The sequence below is a fragment of the Brassica napus genome (assembly GCF_020379485.1).
Source record: "Brassica napus cultivar Da-Ae chromosome C9 unlocalized genomic scaffold, Da-Ae chrC09_Random_33, whole genome shotgun sequence".
NCBI lineage: Eukaryota > Viridiplantae > Streptophyta > Magnoliopsida > Brassicales > Brassicaceae > Brassica > Brassica napus.
In genome coordinates, this window is record NW_026014389.1 from 25,613 (window position 1) to 35,246 (window position 9,634).

The 9,634-nt window shown below is 37.5% G+C and overlaps 1 pseudogene; it reads left to right on the forward strand.

Moving 5' to 3' along the window:
* The first annotated feature begins 844 nt into the window (after positions 1 to 844).
* Positions 845 to 3,781, forward strand: LOC125595089 (annotated as a pseudogene).
* The last annotated feature ends 5,853 nt before the right edge of the window (positions 3,782 to 9,634 follow it).

Genomic DNA, 9,634 nt, shown 5'->3' on the forward strand with positions numbered 1-9,634 from the left:
AAAATTATTATATTACATCTTTTACATTTAATGTGATGTTTTACTCTAAATTTAAATATGAAAATAATGATTTAGAGTTAAATGATGATTTGTTTATGTCTTTATAAATTAAATTTTGTAACCAAATTAGAACAAAACTAAAACATTAATTAGCTACATTTAACTGAAAACACAGATAAAACCAAACAAAATCAAACCGAACACAAGCCACATCGAATTAAAACCGAACACAAACAAAACTAAACTAATTTCGATTGATTTTGGTTAAAGCTTTTTTGGACCCAAATGAACCAAACCAAACCAAGTTTAAACCGAACCCAAATTTAAACCGATATGCTACACGCCTACGGTTTACAAACTTATATCAATGCAAGATTTGACGACGTGAGTTTGTTGTTTATATTGTTTTTCGAATTTTAACACATTTTAATGATGAGTGATAGTTTATTTAAATGAAAACAATTTAAAAAATAAAAATCTGTTAATTTACCTATTTAATATATTTTCATATTTAATTCATATGGCACTTTTATTTTAGATAATACAGAATATAATTATAAAATTTATAAAAAATTGTATATAAATTTTATTTTCTTATTTTAATAAAATATTAGTTAGCATTGATTTATAATAATATTATATTACGAATTTCGAAATAAATTAATATATTAATTTATAAATATTTAGATTTTTTAGTAAGATTTGGTTAGATTATTTTTCAACAGATTTTGTTATAATTAAAAAAATCAAATTAGTTAGTTTATTGTTAATGTAAATAATCAAATATGTCATGTTAAAAATAACCTTAAGAACCTCCAAAACAAATTTAATGGAAATTTCGAGCATGAATCAACATGATGTATTCATCGATTTCAGCGCAAAGGATACGCGCTACTCCTTTGTCAGCCATCTCTCGGCGGCTTTCCGTCGGAGAAACATCTTGACCTTCCTCGGAGAAGATTTCTCTCAAGCGGCGACTCAACAGGCCATAGAAGGAGCTAAGGTTTTTGTGGTGATTTTCTCTGAAAACTATGCGTTCTCGCCGATGTCCTTGGAAATGCTCACGAAGTTTTTGGATCTCCAGCGACGTGAAAACGGCCCTGTAGTGATTCCAGTCTTTTACGGTGACGTCGCTCCGTCCGTGGTTGAGCAACAGTTGGAGAGGTTCGGAGTGGCTTTTCAGAGCACCGAAGCTTGTTCTCCAAAGACGACAGAGTGGAAAGATGGCGAACGGTCTGATTGAAGCGGCCAAGTTACAAGGCTATGAATCAAATGAACAACCAGAGTAAGTTTGTATTAGTTAGTTTTTTTATTTACTACTCTTCGTTAAGATACATATTTTCAAATGAATGACAGAAAATTTATTTAGTAATCCATTTAGTAGAAACTAAAAAAAACAGTTATTTTGGAAAGAAATAAAACTGTAGAATTTTTTGCCGTGGTTGCAGATTTTATGCGGCAGGATTTTAGGTTATTTTAGGTTATACTGAAAAGAATTCAGTAAAATGTATTTATGTTTAAATTTGTAATATCCCGCCAAAAATTGCAAAATCTTGTTTCTCTAAACCTAAAATCATGTTTCAAGCCAGAATCATAAAATCACTTTTTCATTGAAATTACTATAAGTTTATTTTTTTCACTAAAACTGCAAAATCACATCCCCCGAACCAAAAAAATATTTCACCAAAAATCATAAATTCATGTTTTGTCGAAAAATCGGATTTCCAGCCAAAATTGTAAAATCTGATTTCTGTCAAAACCTTAAAATCTGGTTTTCAAAAAATTAATTAATTATAATTAATTTTGTTACAAATACGATTTAAGACATATTTTGTCAAATACAAAATTAATTAATTATTAATTATATATTCATCTTTTTAACTAATGATATTTTAGTTCTATTATAAAATCAAAAACAAACAACTAAACATCTAGATGTTGTATCACGACGCAAATATAAACTATATAAAAGAACATAATTAGATAACATTCAGATGTTGTATTCTGTAAATACAAAAACGAATGTGACCTTATTATTTACATCTCTTAATGTGGATATATCAAATGAAGAGATGTTTTAATTATTTATTTATTTTGTCGACGGCTGTTTTGAAGAAAAAAAAAAAAGAAAGATTACTATATTAAAGTTCAAATAATGAAAATAACCATGTGTTGACAACTTGCAGTGACTCAGAGTTAGTAGATAAGATTGTTGCGGATGTGCAAGCAATCTCAAAAATTATACCGGCTAGGAATCTGGGGTATGCCTGGCATAGGAAAGACTACCATCGCTCAAGCAGTCTTTAACCAAATGTCTCACGACTTTGAAGTTGTTTGCTTCCTCCACGACTTCCATGTAATGTTTCATGAGAAGGGGCTACACATACTGCGGGAAGAACATTCGGTCGAGAAACTAATAGGGAAAACAATTCTTGTTGTTCTTGATGATGTGCGCAACCCGATGGAAGCCGAATCTTTCCTTGGAGGATTTGATTGTTTTGGTGTCGCAAGTCTAATAATCATAACATCCAGAGACAAGCAAGTCCTTAATCAGTGTCAGGTTGAGGGTGTTTAGGAGGTACCGTCCTTAAACAAGAAGGAGGCTCTACAGTTATTCTACGGGCTTGCGTTCCCAGAAGAAAAACCAAGTGATAGTAAACTAGTAGAAGCGTCAAATAAGGTTGTTGAGTATGCTAATGGGAATCCTACAGCTCTTTGCTTATATGGCAGAGAGCTAGAGGGGAGGACGAAAGAAGAAGAAATGGAGGCAGATTTCGAGAAGATCAAGCGGCAATGGCCTCAGCGGGAGATTATAGATATGTTAAAGAGCAGCTACGATGTGCTAAGTGACAATGAGAGGAGCATATTCCTAGACGTTGCTTGTTTCTTTAATGGTGAAGAGTTGGATCGTATCATGCAAATATTTGAAGGGTGTGGTTTCTTCCCACACGTTGGAATAGAGCGTCTGGTCGAGAGATCTTTGTTGATGATATCAAAGAACAGAAAAGTTGAGATACACAATTTGACTAGGGATGTTGCTCGGGAAATCGTCAGTGAAGAAAATTATCAAATATTGAGGCGTCGCAGATTATGGGATCCTTCAAGCATTAGACTTTTACTTGAGGAAATTGAACCAAAGGTACTACTAGTCACATTTTGATGTTTTTCCGTATTTTTTAGTTACTAGGAGGTTGAAGGTCGAAAACCGTAATTTACAAAGGCCTGAGACCATAGCATGTACTATTTTACCATATTAACAAATTGCTGTGGCTAAATATTAGGTTAGGCTTGTAACCTTAGTCAGTTACATAGTGAGACATCTAGTTCCTTAGACTAGGTGTAAGAACCTAACTTAGGAAATTCCTTTTGCCTTTAAATTGTTCGGTGGTGTTAAACCAGTTTGTATTTTTTTTTGTAACACTAAACCAGTTTGTATATAAAAATCTCTTTATTAGATAATCTTTGTGTGTTTATTTTTTCCAGGGCACTGAAGTTATTGAAGGGATTTTTCTTAACACAGCAAATTTAAACGTTGTTGTTAATCCTATGGCGTTTGAGAATATGTATAATCTTCGGCTGTTGAAGGTTTACACTTCAAGCTCTGAACCTACTCAAGAACTCCATCTACCCGAGGGACTAAGTTCTCTGCCTTATGAGCTCAAGCTACTTCACTGGGAACATTATGTTGGACCTAAATTACTAAAGCCCAATTGGCTAAAATAATAAAAGGTTGTGTGAAGAGAAATGGGAAACATCCCACATCGATGGGAACAAGAGAAAATGAGGTGTTTATATATGGTCACTTGATATCATGTGTTAAACAACTTGGAGAGAGAGGAAGGCTCCCCACGCGCGCGCCGCCGCCGCCCGGCCGGCTCGGCTTGGGGCTTGGGTCTTGGGTCTTGGGTCTTGGGTCTTGGGTCTTGGGTCTTGCCATTTAAAATCTCAAAAACAACATGCATTTTATTTTGAAACGACAAGCAGTTTGTCTAGAAAATAAAAACGTCATGATGTTTATCCTCTCGAGATATTTAAACGAGATAAGAAAGAGAGAGATTGCGAGTCTTGGGAATAAGTTCGTAATTTGAACTTCCCGAGATCTTTGCCAAATCCCCACTAACGAGCGCACGTTATGCAACAGTTACGGGAAGTCGCTCCTCGTCCATCTCTTTAAATACAACTCGTCTCTCTTCTCATTTCCCTAACGTTTTACACATCAAACCGACAGCGAAAATCCTTAGCGTAAGTCTTAAATACGAGAGTGTTTCGTAGAGTTTATAGTTCGATAGGGCGATCACGGGTGAGGCGTGATTCGTCTGCCATGGTTGTATCCTGGGACTATATATTCGTACAGTCCTGTCTCACTAACGGAGCGAATATTTTGAGTTAAGGAAAGAGATCATATCTCGACTCCATGTCTCTTCGCGAATACTATTTCTTATCGTTCTTGTATTCGCTTTTTACATTCGTTTATTTCCTTAACATCGCTTTTATTTTATCGTTTATATCAGTCCGGTTTTCCGGCTTCTACACATTATCCCCTACAATCACTGCCTCATGATTTTGATCTAAGCCACCTTGTTGAAATCAATATGCCTTATAGTCAGCTTCAGAATCTCTGGGGTAGATCCAAGGTAACGATAAAATCAATATGCCTTATAGCCAGATTCCGACAACCTCACATTTTTTTCGCTCTTACATTTATTGGTTTGTTAGAGTCTAGCGAAGTTGGATAATAAATCTTAGTCATTCTCAGAAACTAGTTGAAGTTGATGAACTCTCAAAAGCAACTAGTCTTAAGGAAATAGTTCTACAAGGTTGCACAAGTTTGGAGCGCACCCCACGCGTTGATCAGCTAAAGAAGCTTCAACTTCTAAATATCTCTTCTTGCACGAGAATCAAACGTGAAGAGATTATAGAGCAGATCAAAGGACTGGATCTGGAAGGTGTATTGAGAGAAACAAAATCTGAATCAATGGTGTTCTCCACGTTAGTAATCTGGAACCTGTGGAAAACACGGAGAGCTTCTGAGATACCTATTATGTCAGTTTATGGCAACTAAGTGAAAAGGCTGTTTAATCTTTTATCTATGCTAAGACAGGACGAGTAGATGAATATCGTATTGCTGGTTTGCCTTTGGTTGATTCGGATTACCAATCCTACTCTGTTTTGATATCGTGGAGGACAAGCTACTGAGATTCGCATTGGTTTGGTTATTTCGAATAATTTATCTGATTGTGCTGGTTCTTTCTAGGGAAAATTGGAAAAAAGAGACACTTTCAACTTGGATTTGTCTCTCTAAAACTTTATCTACATTTTTTGTCTCATTAGAACTTTAATTTTTGTAAATACACTTATACCCCCAAATTAATCTAATTAAATTTATTTATTATATTTAGATATTTTAATTAGATTTCTTAATATAGTTTGATAAAGTAAAAAAAAGGTAAAATAGATAAAAGGTAAATACACATCGGTAAACCTAATTACCATATATCATTTTCTCCGCCAATCTCTTTTCCTCTCTTCAATGGCGATTTCACCTCCTTCATCGGCTAAAACCCATAGTCTAGTCTATGTTCTATGTTTCTTCTTCTCTATTTCTTCTTCTATGTTTCTTCTTCTGTGTTCTCTGTTTCGTCGTCCTCGTTTGCTCGTCGTCGTCGGTTCAGTTCTGCATTTCCTCATTAGTTTCATCAAATCCTACGATTTCTCACAAACGGTATGTGTTGATTTGATTTTTCTCTAATCTATCGTTTTCATCTTCCTCCTTTTCCTTCTCAGACACGAATCAGGGAACTGGAGATTTGTTCTTCTTCTACGGTTTCGTTGGACGGTCACCATTAGACTCACTCACCATTTGACATTGACTGGCTATATATGTAGTTCAACGGTTTGGCATGGCTCTTCTTGGATGTATCCACAAACATCTCACTGCTCTACAAGGAGGTAATCTTAGTCACGGTAAACTAATCTCCTCTTGTACGAAGAGGTGGGTTGACCTATGTGGATAATAATGACAGGAGTTTGATCCTAGTCACAATAAGCTTGCGGTGAGCAGAGAACAAGCGAACGAGAAGGGAGAGAAAATGTACATTCAGACAAGAATGGCAGAGTATGCAGAAGAGTTGTGGGAGTTGCTGAAAAAAAAGACAACACCTTTGTTTACATGTGTGGTTTCAAGGGGGGGGGGGGGGGGGGGGGGGGGGGGGGAACCAACCAAGTCTCTGCTGCTCATGGTTGCAGGGATCGATTGGTTGGAGTACAAGAAGAAATTAAAGAGGAGTGAGCAGAGGAATGTTGAAGTCTACTAAGCAAGCTTGTGATGGATTTTGTTACTATTGTATTCTGTAGATAAAGGAGCTGATGCCATTGTCAATTATTCATTGTATGCATCTTTCATTTTTTCTTGCAACAATATTGTAATATGTTTTTATTGGAATACATATCAGCATCTCGCTACAAACAATATCATAGTACAGAAGAATTTGACATTTGAAAAGTGGTAAGTTCTAGTGGACACAAATCGGCTGCAGTTCATGAATTGGGATTTGGCAAATTATAAAACTTAATTGTTCTAAGCAAACTACTTTCTATTCTTCAGTCAAGAACATTGAATTGAGATCAAATTTTTTAAAAGTGAGATTGTAATAGACTAATAGAAATTAGTGGCATCACAACACCTTTTTCTTTGGTGCCATTTTCTTGATTCTCGCAACAAAGAGGATGCTAGTTGCTGACGTGGAAGGGTAGAAGCGCACTGTTTTTTGGAGTGCATCCACTTCTACATGGCCATTTCAGTCTCATGTAGCTCTTCATCGTCACCATCACTCAGTTTCATGTTACTTTGTAAGGTCTACGAGAAGTCCACTGCTTGAATTTTTCTTCATCACATGGCCCACCTGGTTAATGAACTCTTTAGTAAAAAAGTGTTGCTTTCTGTACAAGGTAGGTTTGTGGTAGGTGGAAGTGAGATAGTAGTTCTATCAGCAAGTAAAAATTGACTCCTTTCACTGAGATCATATTTTTGAACTATGATCTGCAGACAGAGAAGCGATGCCCTTAACACCCAATAGGTCTAGCATCATAAAAAGTTTAGCACCTTAGAAATAGACGCATTTCTATCTGACCCAAAACCTAGGTCTTGACAATCAGCAATAACTACTTTCAACTGTCTGAAAACCACTGATATACCTTGGATTTGACCCGTTTTCATCCATGGTATATAGGTGTTTTACTATATATATATATCTATGTTTTCTACTCTTCTAGGTATGTTTTCAGGTTCATGTGCATTTTGGAGTAAAGCTATGACTTTGGAGCATTTTGGAGCTTAAAATACATTTCATCCGAGCTGACCATGTACAGGTCGACGAGAGGAAGAACAATCGATCGATGCACATCCAGTGCTGTCGATCGACACCATGAGATGCCTCGACAAATGAAGATTAATATCGATCGATGTACACAAGTACCATCGATCGATGTCGAGACATTGGACATGCGACATTTTGGATCCAGCGGACTTGAAGCCCAAGTCCAAGCTAAATTATGAAAATGCCCTGACGAGTTTTTAACCTAGTAGATTATATACTGCCTAAGTGTTTTGACGGCAGAGAGAGCTTTTTGTTACAGTTTTACTTTGAGAGAGAGAGAGAGAGAGAGTTTGGAGAGAAGATCACTTGTGATTGGAACTCCTTGTTTTCATTTCTTTTCATCTATACTATGAATTCCCATTTCTTCATTGTCATGAATTTCTTTGCTATGTCTGAGTAGTTCATTTATTAGATCCAGGGTTCAGATAGGTTTGTGGGATTAGCCCAAACTATAGATCTGCCTTGTTGTGATATTCATGATAGATTTGTATTCATTGCTTGTTTTAGCCTTGCTAACTAGAACATGATCATAGGATTGCATACTCAAGCACCCTTGTTATCCCATCCTGACATCTATCTATCATATTAGGACTGCTAGAGAGGGCTAACCGCCAATTTAGTATCTTAATAGGGCATATCATACTCGCGCATAGGCCTGGCTAGAACCCGTCGATCGATGTCCTCAACTGACTATCGGTCGACGTAGGTAAAAGTATATCGGTCGACGTCCCTGTAGGACCATCGATCGACACTCTTTCGTTTTCAACATACTAACCGTTGAGACACGAGATCTAGTTTGTTAACCAGTGAAACATGCGACAGCTGATCGCTGAGTTAAGCGGTTGAGCTCTCACATATCATGCATGCAACAAATAGGCATCTATAGATATTATAATCTCCAACACCTGAATAGTGGCACTGCGTCTAATATCATTTCCAACCAAGTTACATTTACTATTTACTTCGCTTGTTACTATTGCTATTTCATTTAAACATTTACAACTCTTAGAATTAATAAACACTAGATTTAATTGTTTCCTAGCTCCTTGTGGATTCGATCCCTAAGTACTACATCTGAACCTCTTTTGATGAGAGTAACACTCCTTAGGGTAATTTGAGTGGTATCAAATTTGGCGCCGTTGCCGGGGAGCTTTGATCGCCATTAGATTTAGTTTTATTGATTCTTATTCTCTTCTCTACCTCCTTTCTAACATAATCTTTTTCTTGTCCTTTCAGGTGCATGCCCAGCGGTACCAGAAGCAACGAGGAGAAATACTTGATGTTCTCAGACGATCACGCTCACTTGCAACGCACCATCCGTAGAGGTCAACGTTCCACATCGCTCGACGCAACAACTTCGTCGTCGATCGATACTCACAACCAACCGTCGACCGACACCAGACCTTCATCGTCGATCGATCCTAATCGTTCGACAACGATCGATATTACACCGCATACGTCGGTCGATACCGTGTCGTCAAAAATGGTAAACTTTATTATTCTAATACAGGACGAGAACGAAAAACCTGTATGACCAGGACGGTCATCTGCGTAATGCAACAGGTCAGAAAAATAGACGCTCAGGGGACTGTAATCCCTGATGCTGATGCTGAAGCTATAGGAGCTGCTCAACCTGTAGATGAGGACGCTCGATCGAAACCACTGGCCACTACAATCACCCAGATGAGTACTATTCCAACAGATCAGCTATTCGACTTTCGGAGATCCAGAAGCAGAATTTTGAGCAGAAGCCTCAATACTACACTCTCGTGTCGCAGATACCCTACTCTGGGTTACCGCACGAGCATCCTATGGACCATCTAGAACGGTTCGAGGATTTAATCGCTGCTATTCAGATGGAAGGAGTCCCCGAAGATTAACTGCTGTGCAAGCTCTTCAGATACACGCTGAATGGAGAAGCGATGCAGTGGCTTAGGCAGCTAGCCACAGGATCCTTAACATCCTGGGCCGACATCAAGAATTCTTTCTTACGAAACTTCTTCGATGAGGCGCGCGCTGAAGAACTTCGAAACAAAATTTCCACATTCTCGTAGAAGGCTGGAGAGTCCTTCAAAGATTTGTGGATTAGATTCAGGTTCTTCCAGCGAGACTGTCCACACCACGGATTTAACGAAGTGCAGCTGCTAAGCACTTTCTTCCGAGGTCTCGCCTTACAGTATCAAATGGATCTTGATACGGCGAGTGAAGGAAACTTCACTACTCGGAATCCGTTAGAAGCTGTGAGACTTATCGAAAAC